This window comes from Piliocolobus tephrosceles, chromosome 9 (assembly GCF_002776525.5).
Source record: "Piliocolobus tephrosceles isolate RC106 chromosome 9, ASM277652v3, whole genome shotgun sequence".
In the NCBI taxonomy this organism is placed as follows: Eukaryota; Metazoa; Chordata; class Mammalia; order Primates; family Cercopithecidae; genus Piliocolobus; species Piliocolobus tephrosceles.
In genome coordinates this window covers 39,474,764-39,498,086 of record NC_045442.1, presented here as the reverse complement: position 1 = coordinate 39,498,086, position 23,323 = coordinate 39,474,764, and the positions used below count along the sequence as shown (strand labels likewise).

Here is a 23,323-nt window from a genome sequence, read left to right as displayed (position 1 = left end):
AAGCTTAGGCAACAAAATAAATAATGATAGTGTTGGATTATGGCCCATAGAGTAAAAATAAATATTTTTGAATCCATACTGATACAAATAAATCAGTGTGGTGGGGTTGGGGAGTAGGGACAGCAATTACTTATAGAAAAATTTCAATTAATAAATGCAGAAAGAATTAGAAAAATAGAAAATCATCATTAGAACACTACAGTAATTAACTGTCACAGGCAAGAACCACTGATGAATTCTAAAATTATTGGGCAAAAGTAAGTTTGATTAGAAATAGGATATTTGCAAATAGTCTCAAAGCATCTCTCCACAAGGTATTTATTAATACAAAGGCAAAATAGAACAGTGGAGAAACCCGGTAGACATTGGCTTGACCAAGCGATCAAGGCTGACATGATTAGTAATGAGACATACCAACATATGCGTCCTGATATGGTGCCCTGAGAAAGGCAGGACTTCATCTCTATGGTGTTCTTGCCAAAAACACACTGCATAAATCTAGTAATGAAAAAAATATCAGGCAACTCTAAATTGAAAGACATTCTACTCTTCAAAAAGCATCAAGGTCATAAAAGGTAAGAAAAAATTGAGGAACTATTAAAGGCTAGAGGAGACCAGGAGACGTAACAACTAAATGCAGTGTGGGATCCTAGTGGATTTTGGACTAGAAAAAGACATTAATGGAAAAACTGGAGAAACTCTGAGGCGTATAGTTTAGTTAGTATGATTGTATCAATGTTAATTCCCTGGTTTTGACAGTTGTGCTATGATTATGAAAGATGCTAACATTAGAGGAAGCTGAGTGAAGGGTGTACAAGAACTCTCTGTACTCTTTTGCAACTTTTCTGTAAATCTAAAATTACTTCAAAATAGAAAAAAAAATTTAAGCAGTGAGTTCAGAGAGATTGAGTCACTTGTCTAAGTAGCTGAGTGGATATCAGAATCCAGATCTTTCTTCAAAGTCTATCTCTTCTCACCCAGCTGTTTCTCTCTTGTTAAATTATCAGGTTCAAGTCTGTAGTAAAACCTGGCTTGCTAATTGAGAATTTAATTAGACTTGGGTCTCCTTTCCCTCTTCCCTCCCTATCTTTTTACTCCTTTTCTAAATCTCCTGTGTGTCTATCCTTTTTCTACTTCTCTTTCTGTTTCTATTTTTATCCAGTTTCCCATTATCTAGGTTCCTGCCATCACTCCTTCATTCATTCATTCCTTCATTCATTCACTCAAGACATTTATTTATTTGAATTTTTTAGTTTTAATTTTTGTGGGTACATAGTAGGTGTATATATTTATGGGATATAGAGGATATTTTAGTACAGGCATACAATGTGTAATTACAACAGAGTAATTAGGGTATCCATCATCTCAAGCACTTATCCCTTGTATTAAGAAAACCCAATTACACTCCTTTTGTTATTTTTAAATGTACAGTTAAATTATTATTGACTATAGTCACTCTTTTGTACTATCAAATACTAGATCTTACATTTTTTTCTAACTATTGTATGTACCCATTAACTATCCCCACTTCCTCCCTCACTCTCCTCTACTACCTTTCTCACCCTGTGGTAACCATCCTTCTACTTTCTGTCTCCATGAGTTCAATTGTTTTAATTTTTAGCTCCCACAAGTAAGTGAGAACACACAGAGGTTATCTTTTTGTGCCTAGCTTATTTCACTTAACATAATGACCTTTAATTCAATTCATGTTGTTGCAAATGACAGGATCTCATTCTTTTTTATGGCTGAATTATATATATATGTGCTACATTTTCTTATCTATTCATCTTGTTGATGGACACTTAGGTTGCTTCCAAATCTTGGCTATTGTGAACAGTGCTGAAATAAACATGGGAGTGCAGATATCTCTTCGATAGATTGGTTTTCTTTCTTTGGGGTATATACCTAGAGGTGGGATTGCTAGATCACTGAAGACATGCTTATTGGCTGGGCACAGTAGCTCACACCTATAATCCCAGCACTTTGGGAGGCCAAGGCAGGCAGATGGCTTGAGCCCAGGAGTTTGAGACCAGCCTGGGGAACATAGCAAAACCCCATCTCTACAAAAAGTACCAAAAATTAGCCAGGCATGGTGGTGCATGCCTGTGGTCCCAGCTACTTGGGAGGCTGAGGTGAGAGGATTGTCTGAGCCTGGGAGGTCGAGGCTGCAGTGAGCCGAGATTGTACTACTGCGCTTCAGCCTGAGCAACAGAGTCCCTGTCTCAAAAAACAGACATATTGAGCACCTAATGTTTTCTAGTCTTCTCTTTTTTTCCATTGGTGTGTCAGACGTATTTTTTAAAACTAAGAAATTAGCAGTATATGGTGAAAATTGACGTTATGAGCCCATACTTTGATTCTGCCAAAATTGGATACACAAAGTAAATGCACTTTCCTCGGCGGAAAGAAGATATATATTCCTTGGAACATTATAGTATCTTAAAGACAAGACCGAGAATATTAGCTCCATTGCAGGTGGTAGTCACTGGGGGTGGGAGGAAGTGAATGCATTTACTCATGCATCCATGCAGTTAATCCAGCGCTTCTTAGAAGCAGTGTACTGTGGTAGATATGCACTAAGGAAAGTAAATAGAAGTCTGCCAGAAGCTACCAGACATGGACACAAATATCTACCAAAAAAGGCAGAAAGTAAGTGCAGTGAGAGTGGCACCAACAGAGAAGGCTGGGGTGTCCACGTGGGTGACAAGATCTCATTCTACTGAGCCCTGGAGTCTGGCGCTGGATCTTGAGAGATGGGAGGAACAGAGGGGGAAGTTCATAGGAAATGGAAGGCAGTCCAGACAAGAAGACAATCAGACAGTTTTTGTCATGAGCAAGACTGATGGTTTAGGGCGGCAGCTTGTTCCAGATTGCCCCCAGAACCACGCTTATGAGCTAGAAGTTCCTATATTCTAACAACTCTCTACACAATGACTTAACTGTAATGCGGGAAAAAGGAAGAAAATTCCTAATGCTTTTTGGGCAGTTTTGCGTAATTATAAAATGCAACTCAAAGTACGACCATGAAATTACTGAAAAGGTTCAGCTTACATTAATGAAAGCCTGGAGATAAAACATTTAAAATCAGTTTGGATTGTGACTTGGAAGCAATGTTTCCTCCCCATTCCCCCTTCTCCTGCTCCTGGTGCACACACTAGAGAAACTTCTTAAAGGCAGTCTCTCTTTATCCTTGAAAAGAAACGGAAGCACAAGGAGGGGTCAGTCCTCAGGCAGAGCTAGTCAAGATCTGTGTTGAGGGTAGGCTTCATCCTGCTTTGCTTAGTGTGGGAGACAGGTCTTCCCAAACTTTCTTAATCTGAACACCTCTCTGTAGTCATATTCCTGATCTAAAGCTCTTAGAAGCTAGTGTTCTTTCTCTCTCCTTTCAGGTGGAGCAGACTAACTTCTTGACCACCCACGAAATCTCTCACTTTGACAGCCTCAAATCATTTTGTTCTTTTTTCCCCTCCTCGTCTTCCTGCATCTAGCTTACCCTCATTCTTTTTTGATCTTACTTTTTAAAAATTCCTCTTAAAATAAATTCCCAAACCCTTTATCTTTTCTAGAGGAAATGCAAAGGCATTTTTATAGACAATTTTACCGAAAAGATTACATACTTTAGCGCATACAGGTGAGAAGAGAGGAGAGGCAAATCGAGATTGCAGGGCATCCTTCCTCCCTTCGCTTCCTCTGCCCACTTTCCTGAGAAGCACCTTGGTGGAACGTGGAGTGAGGGGGAGGATCCTGGCATCACAGTTCTGAGTCACTAGCTCTCAAACCTCATGTCTCCTTAATATGGCCTTTGCTCTTGTGTTGTTCACCAATGATGATTTTGGGGGTTGGAACCCTTCATTGCATCTACAGCTCGTCCTCGGGATCGATCACTCGAGTAAATTTTTGACTCCATAACCTGTCACCACTCACACCACTTCCAGGCACTGTTTTGTGTAACAGACAATTGATATCTCTGGCTGGAAAGTGATTTTCAAGGGGCCATATGCAGGTTCACTTTTTTCTATGTCCTAAGAGAGCAGTTTTTACTTCTCGGGTCGTTCTTGGCAACACCATTCAGCAGGGCGCCTTTTTCAGACCAGCTGGTCTGGGCGCAGGTCGTGAGCCCTAGATTGAGACCCCCTGTTCTACTGAGACCCCAGCAGACTCTACGAGGCTTCTGCCTGGCTCTGCCCTGGGTGTCTTTTCCCCTCCCCCATTCTGTATGGTCAACCTGAGCATTCATCGGTTAGCTTCCCTCTACCGCATAAACTTGGGCAGCCCAAAGTGACAATGAGTTGTTGCTTGTTCCTTCTGTCTGGTAGGTTTCACCAGATGCCAATTCAACAGTTTAAAGGCCATCCTCTCTATAAAGAATGCCAAGGTGCAGCTTAACTTCCTGGTAAAGAGTAGTAAGAATAGATAAACCATCTGGTCAAAGAAGAGCCATTGAGCTTTCAGCCAGAATTCCTTATGTACTTCATAGCAATGATGATCACTTTGGCAGATTCCAGCATCTAAAAGCCTGTCTGGTGATAGCCAGGGAAAGACCATTTCAGCACAGTAAGCAGAAAGCATAGCATGTTATAATGATGTGAGGCAGTGTCATGTCCAAATAGGTTCTTTCACCTGAAATGTTTTAGCAAAAATATTGGTTTTGAATTTGTATATTGAACCATGTTTAGAAACATCTCTATCAAAGTTTTCCCCCTCTTTTGTAAAAGCAGACAGCAGAGCAAATCATCTGTTCAGGGCTGCTTTACAAACTTCCTTCCTCGAATCTGAACACTCACAGGATAAACTGCTGACAAAAACCCCCTCAGGGTAAGGGAAATTTCAGCTCACTTTGGAAAATCACATTTTTCCTTGACAAAGCACATCTCCCTCTGAGAGCAGATGTTGTATTCTTTCCCTGGAACGTTTCACTGCCCATTCCAGGAGTAACAGATACTTTACTCCAGACATTTCTCTACTAAAAACAATACAGTAGGCAAATAAATACAGAGACTCAGCTGTGCAGGGCGGCATCCTAAGCGCAAGGTTATTTGTAGGTGGCACTTCCATCCTGGAGCTGACTGACAACAAATCATGTCTCATGGTTCCTGGCAGTCAGCACCCACACAGGGCTTTCCTCACCCAGAGTAACACGTAGGGCTGAGAAATAAGAGGGGCATGGAGGCTTGACATCATTCAGGTGCCACTCTGGAGTCAGGCTGCCTGGGTCCTGATCCACCATTCCCAGCTGTGCAACCTCAAGCCAGATACCTAAGCCTTCATCTTTATCTTATTTTGATTTTAGTTTTTTTTTTTTTTTTTTTTTTTTTTGAGACAGGGTCTCTGTTTCCCAGGCTGGAGTGCAGTGGCTGATCTTTGCTCAGTGCAGCCTCAACCTCTCAGGCTCAAGCGATCCTCCCACCTCAGCCTCCCAAATAGTTGGGACTACAGGTGCACACCACCTCGCCCGGCTAATTTTTGTATTTTTAGTAGAGATGGGATTTCACCATGTTGTCCAGGCTGGTCTCGAACTCCTGAGCTCCAGAGATCCACCTGCCTTGGCCTCCCAACGTGCTGGGATTTCAGGCAAGCGCCACCAGCCTAATCTCTCATCTTTAAATGGGGCCAATAATATACCTACCCCAAATGCTTTATGTGAGTAAAAGAACATGTCAAATAAATGACGTGTTTAAAGCACTTATTAGGGACCAAAGACACAGTAGTGGTGTGATGTTAGTTACAAAAACAAAAAACAAAACAAAACAAAACAAAAAAAACACTAACATAACTGCATTATTAGAATAACTAACGATAATAAATTCCATTTTTTATTATTGTGATCACCCCCACTTAACAGATGAGAAAACTGAGGCACAAAGAGACTAAGTGAATAACCTGTGGTTTCAGAGCTGACAATTGAACCCAGGTGTTCTGGCTTCCAGAGCCAGCATTCTTGGCTCATCTGCTTGGTACTTTTGAATCAAAAGCTGAGGGACCTTCTTTCCACCACTCGGTTCTCTTACTCTAAATGAAACCATTTTCCTCGCAATAGGATTCAGAGTTTTTTTATGATTTCAATATGTGTAAAAATGTTGACCTGTTTGTTGATTTTAACCTATGTGCTAACTTCCTGATACTGTAAATACAGCATCTCCTTTTAACTGGGAGACTGTGGCCATTGAAATGGGGAGGACAACAACATCTCAATGTCTGAGAGTATTAGAGCATGGGGGATAATTTATCGTTTCCACAGCACCAGGCAGAAGGCAGATTTCAGATTTTTAGCTTTTCAAGTCCCTTCTTGGCTCTGAGGTTTCCTTAAGTGTGAAATGCCTGAGAAAGATTGCCCCCAAAATCTAAAGGAGTTTATTTATATTCCTCTCTTGACCATGTCATTTCTACTATATTTTTCCTCCTCTCTCTCTGTTCATTCCTATTTTACATGAAACCTACACGCTTAGCAGTGATGGTGCTATGGTTTGAATGTGTTTACTCCAAAACTCAGGTGTTGCCACTGTGATGGGATTAAGAGTTGGGACCTCTAAGAGGTGATTAGGCCGTGAGGGCTCCTCCATCATCAATGGAATTACGGCCCTTGTAAAAGAGACTTCATGCAGCATTCAGCTTACTTGCCCTTTCACCTTCTGCCATGTGAGGACACAGTGTCCCCTTCCGAGGATGCAGCTCTCACCAAACAACCAAAATTGTTAGCACCTTGTGGAGCTCCCAGGCTCCAGAACTATGAGAAAATAAATTTCCACTCTTTATACATTACACAGTCTGTGGTATTCTGTTATAGCAGCACAAAATGGACTAACACAGATAGCTTTGAAATTCAAAATCTTAAGTCCTACCTGTGCTCCCAGTTGGGGCAGCAGGAAGAGGCAGTGGGAAGGGGCTGCCTTGCACCTTGTCAGGCAGGACTGGCACACCTGCACTCATTCTTCAGCCGTTTAATGTGACTTCCTTGAACAGTAGTTCTCACTGATCAGAAGAATGAAGACAATGGGAATCAGAATAGTTTTAAAATGCTCACATGTCCGTAGCCCACCCCCAAGAGATTCTGCCTCCGTGGATGCAAGGTGGGGCCCAGGCATTTATAATTTTAAAAAACGCCATGAAGGCCAGGCTTAGTGGCTCACTCCTACAATCCTAGTAGTTATCTGAGGCAGGAGGGTTGCTTGAGTCCAGGAGTTCAAGACCAACCAGGAGTTCAAGACCAACATAACAAGATCCTGTATCTACAAAAAATTTAAAAATTGACAGGGCATGGTGATGCATACCTGTAGTTCCAGCGACTGGAGAGGCTGAGGTGGGAGGATCATTTGGGCCCAGGAGTTGAGGCTGCAGTGAGCTAGGTTGATGCCACTATACTCCACTCTGAATGATAGAGTGAGACCCTTTCTCTAAAACTTAAAATAACCATAAGGAAAAAACATAACTTCATGAGATAACACTGATGCCACCAACACAGCAACAGCTGAGAATCACTGCTCTAGAACATCAGTCACAGCAGCACTCAAAGAGAATAAAGCTGTATCCCAAAGCAAATAGGAGGAAAATGTCCTCCTTCCTTTTCTTTCTGTATTTTTTTTTTTTTCATTTTTTGCTCATAATACTGCAATGGAGGACTTCATTTTGAAGCAGGAGGAAAATGGTATCTATCTTTGGGGTCATCCATTAGTGCAGATAATCGAGAATTGTTCAAAGTATATTTAAATAAATGTAATAGCTTATTTTCCCTCCCTTCATTTCTTTTTTTTTTTTTTTTTTTTTTTTTTTTTTTTGAGACAGAATCTCACTGTGTCACCCAGGCTGGAGTGCAGTGGTGTGATCTCGGCTCACTACAACCTACAACCTCCGCCTCCCAGGTTCAAGCAATTCTCATGCCTCAGCCTCCCAAGTAGCTGGGATCACAGATGTGCACCACCACACTTGGATAATTTTTGTGTTTTTTTTTTAGTAGAGACAGGGTTTCACCATGTTGGCCAGGCTGGTCTTAAACTTCTGGCCTCAAGCAATCCACCTGCCTTGGCCTCCCAAAATGCTGGGATTACAAGCATTAGCCACCATGCCCGGCCCGTCTTCATTTCTATTCTTTCTTCTTTCCTTCATTCCTTCCTTTTCTTCTTTCCTTTCTTGCTTTCTTTTCTTTCTGTATTTTTTTTTTTCATTTTTTGCTCTTAGTACTACAAAATGGAGGACGTAATTTTGAACCCTTTAACATTTAGACTATGTCATTACTATAATAGGTTATCTTCATTCTCAGTTCTCCTTCTTAAAGCTCACATTGTGTCTCTAGGATTTAACTGGCCCAGAAAGTTAACTGTCAAAGCCATTGACTTATTAGAGAGCTGTTTAATTCTGTTTTAAAGCAGATATCAGTTAACACCTCTGTCCTGAGACTGGTAGAAACAATAATGGATCCAGTGGAAATCAACAAATAGATGAATAAGAATTTTGACCTATGCGAGGAGTATTGTTACCATTAGAAACAATAAACATGACCCAGAGAAGCAGTGCAGCAGTTCCTCAAGGCCCTTGCCATCTCACTTAAATGACCCTGAACACTGTGGGAAAGACCAGGTCAGCTTTAGTCAGAGATTGGGGTTTTGAGCCTCTTTCCAGGACAGCATTAGCTGACCCTATTAGGATGTTTAATTCTGCTCTTTGAAAAACCACTCTTAGAGATTTTTGCTGCACGGGTGAGAGCCAAGGAGGAATGTATTTATGCTTTACTGAGGATCTGCATTTGCCCAAAAATTTAAACATTCATAAATCCAACTGCTTTCTCAATGCCTCCCCTTGGCTTTTTTCATTCAACAAGACTTTCAGTACTAAACTTTTGTACTAAATGCTGTTTGTGCACGGGGAATATGGCACAGAACAACACAGACAAAGCTTCTGCCCCACTGAGCTTACATTTTAGTCATGTCTAAAAGACATCTCAAATATGGCCAAAATAGAATTAATTTCTCCCTCCCCACCATTCACATACCATCCAGGACCTTCCCCCCTCAACCAATGCTGCTGCCCTCCCCGTCTCAGTTAGCAGCTTCAGTGTCAACCCAGGTGTTCAGGCCATCAACCAGAGTTTGATTGATTTACTCTTTCCTCGTACCCTGACATCTAAACTGTACTAGGCTATTCTTGCATCGCTATAGAGAGATACCTGAGGCTGGGTAATGTATAAAGAAAAGTGGTTTAATTGGCTCATGCTTCTATGGGCTTTACAGGAAATGTGGTTCTGGCATCCACTTCTGGTGAGGCCTAGGAGCTTTTACTCATGGCGAGAGGTGAAATAGGAGCAGGCACGTCATGGGGCGAGAATGAGAGTGAGAGAGAGAAAAGGGGGATGTCCCAGACTCTTTTAAAACAACCAGCTCTTGAGTGAACTAAATAAGTGAGAACTTACTCATCACCAAGGGGATGGCACTAAGCTATTTATAAGGGATCCACCCCATGATCCAGTGCCTCCCATGAGGCCCCAACATTGGGGATCACATTTCAACATGAGATTTGAACAGGGCAAACATCCAAACCATAGCATAAACTATCAGTAAGTTTCATTTGCAGTACTTCAAAATACCGCCTGAATTGGCCTACTCCTTAGTGTTTCATCTGCTAAGCTAGGTTGAAACCAGCTACCATTGCACTTATCTCCAGAACTGCCTTCATGCTGACAAATGCTATAATCCATTCTCCACCCAACAACTGGAGTGATCATTTATAAGCATAAAGGTAACTCCCCTGCTAAGTGTCGCTTCAATGGCTCCCCTTTGCATTTGAAATAAAATCCAAAATAACAAGACCCTGCGTGGTTTTGCTCCTGCCTACTTCTCCAACCTAACTTTATTTATTTGTTTATTTAGAGATGGGGTTTTGCTCTTGCTGCCCAGTGTGGAGTGCAATGGCACCATGTCAGCTCACTGTAACCTCCACCTCCTGGGTTCAAGTGATTCTCCTGCTTCAGCCTCTCTAGTTGCTGGGATTACAGGCACCTGCCTCCATGCCCAGCTAATTTTTGTATTTTTAGTAGAAACAGGCTTTCAGCATGTTGGCCAGGCTGGTCTCAAACTCCTGTCCTTAGGTGATCTGCCTGCCCCAGCCTCCCAAAGTGCTGGGATTATAGGCATGAGCCACCACGTCTGGCCCTCCAACCTAACTTTATACACCCACCCGTCTCTCTGGCTCTGTTTTAGCCACACAGCCTTTCATTCTGTTCCCTGGACATGCCAAGTTAGTTTTCTGTACACAGCCTCTGCAGTTGTTGTTGCCTCTGCAAAAGACCTTCTTTCTCAGATCATATCACAGCTACTGCCTTCTCTTGGTCATGTCTTAGCTCAAAAGCCAGGGAACTTGACTTGCTTTTTTTTTTTTTTTCTATCTCCTTAGACTAGAAACTTTTTTTTTTTTTTTTTTTTTGAGACGGAGTCTCGCTCTGTCGCCCGGGCTGGAGTGCAGTGGCCGGATCTCAGGAAACTTTTCTAACTTGTTCATTGCTGTATCTCTTGTTTTTATGTCTGGTACCAACTATGTAGTAGATGTGTAATAGTATTTTGTGAATAATGCTAATTAGCGTAAATAATTATCCTATTAGGTACTGTTAGAAATACAAAGAAAAGCAAGACATGGGTCATTTTGTTCAAGGAATTTACAATCTAATTCAAGGCATACGAGACATAAAATATTGAATAAATATACACGTAAAGGGATAAAGCAATGCCAAGCATGAACTATTGTGTAAGAGATCGTAGTTAGAGAAGTGCCGTGAGTTAGTAGAAAGAGGAAAGAGTATAATTCTATCATTAAGTCTAGGCATACAGCCAAGGTGGCTCACACCGGTAATACCAGCATTTTGAGAGGCTGAGGCAGATCACCTGAGGTCAGGAGTTTGAGACCAGTCTGGCTAATAGGGTGAAACCCCGTCTCTACTAAAAGTACAAAAAATTAGCCAGGCATGGTAGTGCATGCCTGTAATCCCAGCTATTTGGGAGGCTGAGGCAGAAGAATCACTTGAACCCAGAAGGCGGAGGTTGCAGTGAACCGAGTTTGTAACACCGCACTCCAGCCTGGGCCACAAGAGTGAAACTCCACCTAAAAAGAAAAAAAAAAAAAAATTTCTGGCCGGGCGCGGTGGCTCAAGCCTGTAGTCCCAGCACTTTGGGAGGCCGAGACGGGCGGATCATGAGGTCAGGAGATCGAGACCATCCTGGCTAACACGGTGAAACCCCGTCTCTACCAAAAAATACAAAAAACTAGCCGGGCGTGGTGGCGGGCGCCTGTAGTCCCAGCTACTCAGGAGGCTGAGGCAGGAGAATGGCGTGAACCCGGGAGGCGGAGCTTGCAGTGAGCTGAGATCCGGCCATTGCACTCCAGCCTGGGCGACAGAGCAAGACTCCGTCTCAAAAAAAAAAAAAAAATGTCTGGGCATGAACATGGGGATCTGCCCCTTACCGTAGGACCCTGGGCAAGTGAGTGATTTAACAAACAGAATTCAGCTTCATATTTCTCATCTGTAAAGTGGGATAATTTAATTAATTTCGCATGGTTATGGGGACACTTAAGCAAGATAACATATATAAAATCACCAAGTACAGGATAGGTTCTCAATAAGTGGTAACTAGTGTGATTTGTGCTGAATGAGAGATAAAGATTGTGCATGCCGTGAGATTTGAAGAGGGAGATCACACGGGCACATCTCCATTGAGGATGACCAAAGGCTTCAGAGCTTTGGAGATTGGGAAGGCTTTTGTCAGGCACAGCTCTGAACTTTCGCACGGAGTTTTGGAGGTAATGTGGACTCATGTCATTCACCAATATAAGAATCCCTTCCTTGTAGCTTCTTGCCCAGCTTTTGCTAAAAACTTTTGAAGATGGACTTCACTCCATTTCAACAAACTCATTGTGAGGATGCAGCTCGATTTGTTTTAACAGTCTTTCTTAAAACAGACTGAATTCTTTCTCCTTACAGATTCCACTTGTCAGTTCCCAGGGGGAATAGTAAAAATTATGTCTTCCTTTGGTTTAGTTCTCTTGAAGCTGGACATTCCTCATATCTTCAGAACTTACATCATTGGGCAAAATGTAAAAATGAGGCTCCCTCATCTGTTCTGAACAGTGAGTCTCTTCCTTCTCTCAATTGGGTAATTCTCCTGCTCTTAATTCCTGCTAAATTAATTGCTTTTCTCTGTTAGCTCTAATTATTAGCCCAGATGATGATCAACTATAACTGCTAGACTTTTATCATATAAACAGCCATCAAGCTCATCTTTTCCCTGCATAGGTTGTTTTGTTTATTGTTTTCTCACATGGGCATAGTATTTTATATTTAAGTCTACTAAATTTTAATTTTGGGGCATTCAGGCCTATCAAAATAATTTTGAATCTTCATTCAGCTTTGTATTGAAGTAACTAACACTCCAGATTTTTTTCATATTCAGATTTTATAAATAAGTGTCATGTATATTTGTTCAAATTGTTGGTAAAAATGTCAAGTCAAACAGGAATTAATAGAAAGCCTTATGGCATGTCACCAGAGACTATTCATCAGGTTGGCCTAACAAAACATTTTTTCAATTAGATGTGAGTCTCCTTAACTCTACAATCATCCAACAAATGTTTCTCCATTTTATGTCTCCTCTGTGAAACCACTTCCTAAAACCAAGATACATAGTTGATATGGAAGTCAAATCATCCTATCAAAAGGGAAAAAAACTTAATTCGACAGTTAGCTACTTGAGGATGTCTAATTTCTCTCGCATTCATTGATATGATGGTGATGATGGAGAGAGTGATGATGGAGCTGCTGTGAATCCCATGCCTTGCACTGGGCACTGGACCAAACACTTTACAACCCTAATCTCATTTAGCTTTTATACAACCCTGAAAGGTGGGAGCCATGGCTTTATTTTACAAATAACAAAACTGAGAGAGAGGCTACAGAAAAATTAAGACATGGGGCTTAAAAAATGATAATAATTAATAAGTAATGAAAGGCTATAGAATTTGCCCAATATCGCATAGGTTGAAAGTGGCTAAGCCAAGATGAAACATATACATATATATGTATGTACACACATTACTGCATCTAGTTGCAATGTATGTACTTGTCATAGGAAATATCATGAATAAAGAAACATGGGCATAAAATTCTGGTTTGTTGGAAGGGAGTTTAGGGGTAACCAAGTAAGGGCAGGGCAGCATCTCCCAACATGATATGGGATGTCAGTATTCATTCTGTTAAAAACAATGCCCCATCATCTAACACATAAGCCACATGCTAGGAAAGCGATGATAAGTAAGTTGTTTGTTTCACTGCAGAACTTCTCAACTTCTCATGGATTTATTATGTTGATGTACATGGTGACTCCCCCAGAATGAGTTTTTCATAAAAATACTTGGGTACTGGATATCTGATGGCTCGGTACCCATTACTGAATGTACTTTGGGAAACTGTAGTAGAGGAGGTGGGTCTGGGTCTTAATGCCTCAGCCTCCCCAAGCAGCTTGGCCACAGATTCCTCAAGGGCCAGAGAAGGAGCAGGGAAAGGATGAGGACTCAGCCACAGGTCAAAGCAGGACAGATGCTGTGGGTGATGAGTCTGGATCCCTCCTGCCCTGGCACATGGACTTACAAGGTGAGATCTTAATCCCATGATTCAGATTCCATAAGCCTCATGCGAACACAAGTTTCGTTCCTTTTCATCACACCTCATACTTTGAAAGTTAGACAGACATTAAAGTTGTATGTAAATTGTTAGGGTGGAAAACATGCCGGACTGGCCCTAGACAAAAATGCAGCCAAGAAGTTTGTTGACATTTTCAGCCCCTAAAACCCCCTCTTCTCTTCTCCATCTCCCTGCCCTGGTCCCTAGGTACCCACAGCTACCATGGAACCCACTTGCCCCCTTCCCTAGGTACTCACAGCTACCATGAGGTCCCAATTCCCTTAAACCACATCTCTCCCACCCCCCAGCACCATAATTCATGTTATAGTGGTCTTGTTATGAGTCATTTCATAATTTGTAAAATATTCTCAGTAATGAAAATTAAAATTTGTCTTGTATTTGTGATAGTTCTCTATTTGGGTCAATTAAGTATACAAATGCAATGAATATTCCCTATAAGTAAAGAGAATAAAAACCTGTATATTTATAGTCCTTTAATAATTCCTAGGAAGTTCTCTATTGCTATGTAAAATATGTTTTCTTAATTTTTAGCTATAGAAACCAACAACCAATCTTAGGGAAAAAACTTAAAGTGTTCTTAAATTTAAAGCATTTGTCAACTAATGTGCACATTTACACCACAATTTTATACTTAAGCAGAGCCCTTCACATACATTATGACATTAACCCTTACACAGCCACTCTGTGTGGCTCTGGGACTCCAGCCTATCCTTCTGACCCCACGTCCTGGGCTCCTACTGTCCATCACTGCTGCCTTTTGCTCCTGCAGCCTGCATAGCTTGGTTTGGCTTGTTCATTTGTTTGTTTTGTTTTGTTTTGTTTTGTTTTGTTTTGTTTTTCAGATGGAGCTTTGCTCTTGTTGTCCAGGCTGGAGCGCAATGGCACAATCTTGGCTCACTGTAACCTCCACCTCCTGGGTTCAAACAATTCTCCTGCCCCAGCCTCGCAAGTAGCTGGGACTACAGGCATGTGTCACCACTCCCAGCTAATTTTTTGAATTTAGTAGAGATGGGGTTTCACCATGTTGGTCGGGCTGGCCTCAAACTCCCGACCTCAGGTGACCCACCTGCCTCGGCCTCCCAAAGTGCCGGTATTACAGGCGTGAGCCGTCATTCCCAGCCCTGTATAGCATTTTGATAGACATTCCTAGAGTAATTTTTCTTAAGAATTGTTCTCCAGAACCCTGGTTTCTCAACCTGCTCAGTAGGAGAAAGAAAAAAAAAGTATTTGTGGTCCAGTGAATTTCAAATACCCTTTTGCAGCTCTTTCCCCTTGTGTATTGATAGTCACCATGCATGTTAGTATACTGAAGGCTGAAGAAGTCCAGCGATAAAGACACTTTTAACTCACCAGCATTTCTCAAATGTACTTAACCTGGAACTTTATTTTCCTAATCTTTCTCCAGTTTTCCAAAACACACTGCTCTTGAAACTACTAAAGACTATATATGGATATAGTTATATAATATTAATATATTACATATTTAGTGTATACTATATAATATATAGTACCATACATATAATATATATAAAATATATATACATTAAATATATATAAAGGAAAAAAGATTCACCTGTGAAATATTTAAATTATCTGGCAGTTGACATATATTCCAGTATCCCTTCCCTCCTCTCTCACCCCAGGATAAGGACCCCAGGCAAGTAAGGGCTGGACAGTTCTAACGTGGGTCAAATAAATGAATAAAAAGATGTAGATGCCAGGAAGATGTCTCAAGTGAGAGACCCAGCTTGCTCAAATGTATTCTGGGCAGGATCGTGCATGATGGACTGAAGTCCTGGGTGCAGGAAGATCCATCAGGAGAGAGTTGCAGTAAACAACAGAAGATGACAAGGGGCCTGATTTAGGATGATGGTGAGAATATAAGGGGAAAATGGCTCCCAGATGCCTAGAAGAAAGAATCCCAGTAATTCAGTGACTGTTCAAATAGGGAGGATGAAGGAGAAGGAGGGGTCAAGACTGAATTCAGGCTTTCCGAGCGTGGCTTTCAGAATAAGTGGAGCACCCATGACATCATTTTGGGTTACAAAACCAGCCAAAGAGGTCAAGAGCATGTGCTTTGATTCAGACACTCAAGGGTTCAAATCCTAACCCTGTTACTTATTATCAGTGTATTTGGCCAAATTACTTCTCTGAGCCTATTTCTGCAACTATAAAAGGAGACTAAGAGTAGTTTCTTCATAGATTGTTGTCAAGGTTTAGTAAGAATGTATCCAAGCTGAGTGCAGTGGCTCACACCTATAATCCCAGTGGGTGGATTGCTTGAGCTCCCAAGTTCGAGACCAGCCTGGGCAACATGGTGAAACCCCATCTCTACAAAAAATACAGAAGTTACAGGCATGGTAGTGCACGCCTGTGATCCCAGCTACTCAGGAGACTGAGGTGGGAGGATGGCTTGTATCCAGGAGGCAGAGGTTGCAGTGAGCCAAGATGGTGCCACTGCACTCCAGTCTGGCTGATAGAGCCCCACCTTGTCTCGAAATTAAATTAATTAATTAAATTTTTTTAAAAAGATAATGAATCTTGGCTGGGCATGGTGGCTCATGCCTGTAATTTCAGTGCTTTGGGAGGCTGAGACAAAAGGATTGCTTTAGGCTGGCAGTTCAAGATCAGCCTGGGCAAAACGGCAAGACCTTGTCTCTACAAATTTAAAGACTAACTGGGCATTGTGTCACATGCCTGTAGTACCAGCTGCTGGGGAGGCTGAGACAGGAAGATCACTTGAGCCCAGTAATAAGAGGCAGCAGTCAGCTAGGATTGTTCCACTGTACTCCAGCCTGGCTGCCAGAGTGACACCATAACTCAAGCAACAACAACAGCAACAAAAGATAATGAATCCTTAGTTCAGGATAGTGCCTGGCACATAGTAGGTGTTCAACAAGTGCTAATTGCTATTTCCATTGTGACTATTATCATCATCATTGTCATCATGTAGGTTTTAGGGTGAGAGTAAAGTATGATCTTTAAATGGATGTCTACTAGGCAGTGCAAGGCGGGAGCATGGAGCTCGTGTGCTAGATTGGTGATGCAGATACAATTTTGGAATAATTGTTATAGAAGTATGAGCAAGCCATGAGAATCTGTTTTCTAAGACATAAAGTGTGAGAGAGATCACAGGCTTCAAGGATCAAGCTTTGGTAACACCCCCGTCATGGCAGATCATAAAAGGATCCAGTGAGAAGGATCATGTGGGCAACACAAGATAATCAGGCAAGTGTGGGTGATGAGAAATTAAGGGGCCCCAGCCTCATAGGGTGACTAAAAGAAAAAAGAAAAACCAATGGAGAAAAATTTTAAAGATGATTATCACATTACCCTGAGCCAGGGAAGCTGAGAAGTACATTAACAGAGCATTCAGAATGGCACAATGGCAAACATCGTGCAATTGCATAACATTACTCTCCTCTCCCTAAAGTGGGCACACTTGAATTGACATTTGCAGGAGAATTTCACCAGAGCAGAGAGGACCCCCCTGCCCCAAACAAAAAAACCATGTTGTACAACAGTAAAGAAACTTAGCCGGACACGGTGGCTCACGCCTGTAATCCCAGCACTTTGGGAGGCCAAGGTGGGCGGATCATGAGGTCAGGAGATCGAGACCATCCTGGCTAACACAGTGACACCCCGTCTCTACTAAAAATGCAAAAATTAGCCTGGCGTGGTGGTGGGCACCTGTAGTCCTAGCTACTCAGAAGGCTGAGGCAGGAGAATGGTGTGAATTCGGAAGGCGGAGGTTGCAGTGAGCCAAGATCGTGCCACTGCACTCCACCCTGGGCGACAGAGCGAGACTCCATCTCAAAAAAAAAAAAAAGAAAAGAAAAAGAAACTTGGGCTGGACAGGCACAGGGGCTCATGTCTGTGATCTTAGCACTTTGGGAGGCCAAGGCAGGAGGATCACTTGTGTCTAAGAGTTCAAGACGAGCCTGGGCAACATAGCAAGACCCTGTCTCTAAAAATAATAAAAAATTATCCAGGTGTGGTGGTCCGTGCCTGTAGTCCTAGCTATTCAGGGAGCCTGAGGTGGGAGGATCACTTGAGTGCAGGAGGTTGAGGCTGCAGTGAGCCGAGATTGTGCCACTGCACTCCAGACTGGGCCACAGAGTGAGACCCTATCTCAGAAAAAAATAAATAAATAAATAAAAGATAAGGAAAAAAAGAAACTTGGGCTTCCTACATAGGAGACTTCCAAAGTGGTCAAGATAGGTACATTTCAATATTTTAAGGGTTGCCATAAAGACGAAGTTGAGTTATATGTTGTGTCTTTAGCAGGCAAAACTAGGTCTAGTCATTTCATCTCAGCCTTAGACCAGGCTGCCTGTTGAAGTAGTGAATTTCTTATAACTGGAGAAATTTCACACAGAGCCTGGCTGGCCAGCTGCAAAGCTTTGAAGAAACCCCTGGTTTTAGCTGCGAGGATGACCTACATCAAACCAAATCCTTCCCATCACCTGTTTTTGCATATCCTGTGAGCTAATAATGGTTTTTACATTTTTAACAATTTTTAAAAATTTAATTGTAAATTGACATTATAATTATACATATATGGAGTGCAAAGTGATGTTATAATAGATGTGAACAATGTGGAATGATTACATCAAGCTAATTGACATATCTATCTCCTCAAGTACTTTACATTGTTATGGTGAGAACTTTTTAAAGTGTATTTTATTTTTATAATTTCAACTTTTATTTTAAATTCAGTGGATGTATGTGCAGGTTTGTTTCATGAGTGTGTTGTATGACACTTGAGGTTTGGGGTACAAATGATCCTGTCACCCAGGTAGTGAGCATAGTACCCAATAGGTAGTTTTTCAGCCTTTGCACGCCTCCTGCTCTTCCCCTTCTAGTAGTTTCCAGTGTCTACTGTTGCCATCTTTATGTCCATGTGAACCCAGTGTTTAGCTCCCACTTATAAGTGAGAACATGCAGTATTGGGTTTTCTGTTCCTGCATTGGCTCACTTAGGATAATGCCTCCAGCTACATCTATGTTGCTGCAGAGGACATGATTTCATTCTTTTTTATGGCTGTGTAATATTCCGTGGTATATATGTATATCCCATCCACTGTTGATCCACTGTTGATGCATCCTAACTTGATTGCATGTTTTGCTATTGTAAATAGTGCTGCAATTAACATGCAAGTACATGTGTCTTTTTTCTCTTTGGGAATATACCCAGTAATGAGATTGCTGGCTCAAATAATAGTTCTGTTTTAAGTTCTTTGAGAAGTCTCTAAACTACTTTTCACAGTGGCTAAACTAATTTACATTCTCACCAACAATGTAGTGTTCCCTTTTCTCCATAGCCTCACAAACATCTCATTTTTTAACGATTTTAAAAAATCAGTCTACGGCTATCCCATCTGGAACGCACTCATCTGATCTTGGAAAAACTAAAAGGATACTATTTTGCAATAGGTGAAAATTATATGAAACTCAAATTTTGTGCCCAGAAATACAATTTTATTATAGCACAGCTATGCTCATTTATGTGTTGGCTACAGCTGCTTTTGTGCTACAGTGTCAGAGCTAAGTAGTTGCAACAAAGATCAAATGGCTCACAAAGCCTAAAATACTTATCATCTGGCCCTTTACAGAAAAAGTTTGCCAACTCCTGATTAAGATCTTCCAATGGCCTCTTTTGAACTGGAAGATTCTGTGAGGAAGAAAAGTTTTAGCCTGAGATTTAGATAGGAGGTCATGGATCACTTGGAGACCGCCAACACAATAGCCTGCAGGGACAGCAAACTAGGGTGCAGTGGTGAGAAAATGTAGGTAATGGATTAGGCAATGCCTGTTGGAGAAGTCTCACAGCAAACAAAGGTGAAAGCCTGGATGGTGGCTCCTCAGATCAGCACAGTATGGGGAGGTATTTTGGGGGATAGGATGACATGTACAAGTTCGTGGCAGAAGGGATATATAAAAGCTTTTCTTGTGTTTGATGAACCCAGTGGTATATTCAGTATCTGCTTTATTTTACAGCATGGTTTAATATATATCTTGTCATATCTCTCAGCAAGAGGGATTTTCTGAATGTTCTTGTTTATAGAATGTGCAGAAAATTTTTGCACAGAGAGTCATGCTTTTGTTGGCAAAAGAAAGTGAGCACTTGCTGATTTTCTGGCAATCCTAACAAAAATACTGAGGTGTATTTACACTCTGGGGGCCAAAACCAATTTCAAAATGACAGTGCTCAGCTCCATCATCATCCCAGCTTTCCTCTTCAGCCTCTACTGGGTTTAACAACTTTGTCGAATCCCTTCCTCTGAAATCCACTTCTGCAAGTAAGTTGAAACTGATTCTCTCTACTGTCATATAAACACCAGGCGGGCTTCCCTGCTGGGTGCTCAATAGCTTGGTCACCGACCAATGGATGAGATAAGCAGGCTAAAGTCACAGAAAGTGTGGTATGTCTTTTTTTGAGCATTTTTTATTACATTTTACAGTGTGGTTTCTTTATTAACATCTCTTAACAGTCAAAAGATGTTTGCTTCACACTGTTTTAAAGTATAATGGTATTCAAGTGGAATTTCAAGCTAGATACAGAAACTTAGTTACTGTTCTTACTCCAAACAAGGCAAGATGCCTATTAGGGAGTCAAATACAATTGACTTTTTGTTATCTATGCCAATTAGAGAACCAGATATCCTGCTAATAAAAATCCATCCAGAACCAAAAGTCTTACTTTGCCTAGTTTCTGCCATCCTCTTCATGGGGAATTACGCAACAACTATTAACAAATGGTTACATTCATTCATTTGCTTTTCACATTCATTCTTTGTCCCTATGGAAATACTAAGAGATAACTCTCTGCTCTTAATTTTTTAGTAGCTCTTCACTGCTGACCAGGTGGTGTCCAGGCATTTTAACCACATTCAAGGCTTGTCTCTGCAATGTGGCTGTCCTGTTTTCTCCCCATTAATCACTTCATGCCCCTTTTACATCTGTCTACCCAGATGACTCACTGTTGGATTGTGCAGGAAGAGGCAAAGACTCTGCACAATTCCAGAGGGTGCTGTTCACACAGTGTACAAGACAGTAGCCCTGGGTAAGAGCGCTGGCTCAGATTTGAATTCAAATCCAAGGCTCACTGCTTACTTTCTGTGTGACTCCAGGCAAGTTTCCTAACTATTGTATTCCTCAGTCTCTTCATCTGTAAAGTGGTGCTTATAACATTGATCTATATATAGGGATGTTGCAAGAATTAAAAGAGAATTTGAGGAAATGTGTTTACCAAGGTGATTGACCCTGAATCAAGCACTCAATGACTAACGATGATGATAATAATTCTAGGCAGCTAATAGCTGGGAATGACCTACTTTTAGAACAGATAAGAAAATTTTCCTGGCTTCCAATACTATCATATTTTAAACTCCATTTAGAGGCTATCAAGAAGTTTGGGGGAAACAGGGGCCACCATTTTAACTCCTTGAATGATTACAAAGGTGGTAGATAGTGGTGCTGATATTAGGGTTGGTTCTATTGTCTTTATCTGGATTCGTAGACTATAGAAACTTTATCTAAAGTAAAGTTTTCTCAACACTCTTTAACCCAGAATATTAAAGAAAAAAAACCTCGTATCCACATTTAATATGATTTGAAACTTCAAAATAGATTCGCTAGCATGAATAAAAGCACTTATAATGCTGAATATGCACTTTAGAAACATCACATGTTCTCCCTCCTCTAGCTGCCCTGCTGTCCAAGACTGTCATCAGCTCCTCCCAAGCTGAGAGTCACTGCCTTAGAGAGAAAGGCCAATGGGCAGTCCGGATTTCTAATAGGGCTCTTCCAGTTCTCAGAGTTGGTGATTTGGGGACTAAGTGCCCAAACCCTGGAGATCCATTCCTTCTCCAAACAAGAAAGAAGTCCCTGCATAAAGAGACATGAGAGATGAAATAGAAACAGAAGGTTGGATCTAGGAATGTCACCCTAAGAATTAGGGGCTCCTTTTTTTTTTTTTTTTTTTTTTTTTTTTTTTTTTTAAGAGGAATGATATGACACAACTCATGTTGTAGGAGGATAACACTTCACATTGGTGATTTCCTTTCTCTGGGATATTGAAGCTAATAGAAAAAGATCATGACATTCATGTAAATCCCTGAAGATTTTGAAGACTTCTTTCTTAGAAATCCTTGAGAAAGCAATACATACCCACCTGCTTATAATAGTTTTAGGACTATTAGGTAATGCTAGTAGTTATCTCTAATAGTTAGATAACTCTGGAATATGAGTATGAAATCCTGACTTTTAGAAATTTCTTTGATATCTGTACTATAAATCTAAAAGAGGTCAAGGAAACTTTGAACAGGATTATGAGTCTAGGCCTTTTGTTCTCTCTCTAACCAGCTGTGTCATATTGATCAAATCTGTTAGCCCCTCTAAATATCAGTTTCTGCCCCATAAGATAAAGAATTAGGCCAGATGATACCTAATGCTCCTTAGAATTTAAACTCTGGAGTTTGAACTCTCAGTTTGAATCCCAGCTGCATTGTTTATATGATCTACAACAAGTTACTAAAGTCTTTCTCTGCCTTCCTTTGCCAGCCTGTCAAATGAGGATAATACTTCCTTCTAGTTAGGGTTGTTGTGATCAATAAAAGTCATCTATTGCTATTATAATCTTCTGATGCTTACTGTATAAGATGCATTGTAAGTAATACTGAATCCAAAGTAACCTATATACAGTACCCCCTTGCTATACGCCTTCACTGTGGGCTCAGGGGCTTGCCTTCTATAGGGTGAGGGTTACAGTGAGGGTTTTACTGTTGCTATACCCTATATATTATAGCATAAAGTGTTCTCTTCTTCATTCCCTTGAGATAATGATTTCTTGTCTGATCTACCCTCAGCCTGGTTGTCACAACTGGGCAATGTCCCCAGAGAAGAAGCAGCTGTAGCCCGAGCTAAGAATTGGGGGAGAGCCTTTTAAAGTGGGAGAGGAGGATCTATAAGCTACCTTTCAGGTGCGAGACTTAGAGAGAGGGCCAGGCATGGTGGCTCATGCCTGTAATTCCAGCACTGTGGGAAGCCAAGTCAGGAGGATCACTTGAAGCCAGGAGTTCAAAACCAGCCTGGGCTTTGCTGACCCATCTCTAAAATAAATCAATTAAAATAAATTTAAAAATAAAAAAAAGACTTCGAGAGAAAGGACCCCACTCAGGTATAACGAGGTGGTACTCACCAGCCCAGAACCCCCAATCCCCACTCCTTCTAGATGTGTTGCTAGAAGTAGAGAAAGCACTGTACTTTCTACACAACACATCTTTTTGATTTGCCTGTTGCTTTCTGTTTGATCTTTGTAACAGTTTTATTGAGATATAATTCACGTACTGTATAATACATACATTTAAAGTATACAGTTCAGTGGCTTTTTTCATATATTTATAGACTTGTATAATCACCACCATAAATCAATGTTAGGATATGGTCATCACCCCAAAAAGAAACCACATACCCACTAGCAGCCACTCCCTATTCCTCCCTAACCGAAGCCCCTGGAAAACACTGATCTCATTTCTATCCCAATGGATTTGCCTATTCTAGATATTTTGAATAAATGGAAGCACACAATATTGACCTTTTGTGTCTGATGTCTTTCACTTAAGATACTGTTTTCAAGGTTCATCAG

At 41.2% G+C, this 23,323-nt stretch overlaps 1 protein-coding gene across 3 annotated transcripts in view; it reads left to right on the top strand.

Annotated features, from left to right (window-relative positions):
• Nucleotides 1-23,323, top strand: part of PLCE1 (phospholipase C epsilon 1) — a 348,163-nt gene that overhangs the window by 198,398 nt on the left and 126,442 nt on the right. The gene's annotated exons all lie outside the window — the stretch shown is intronic.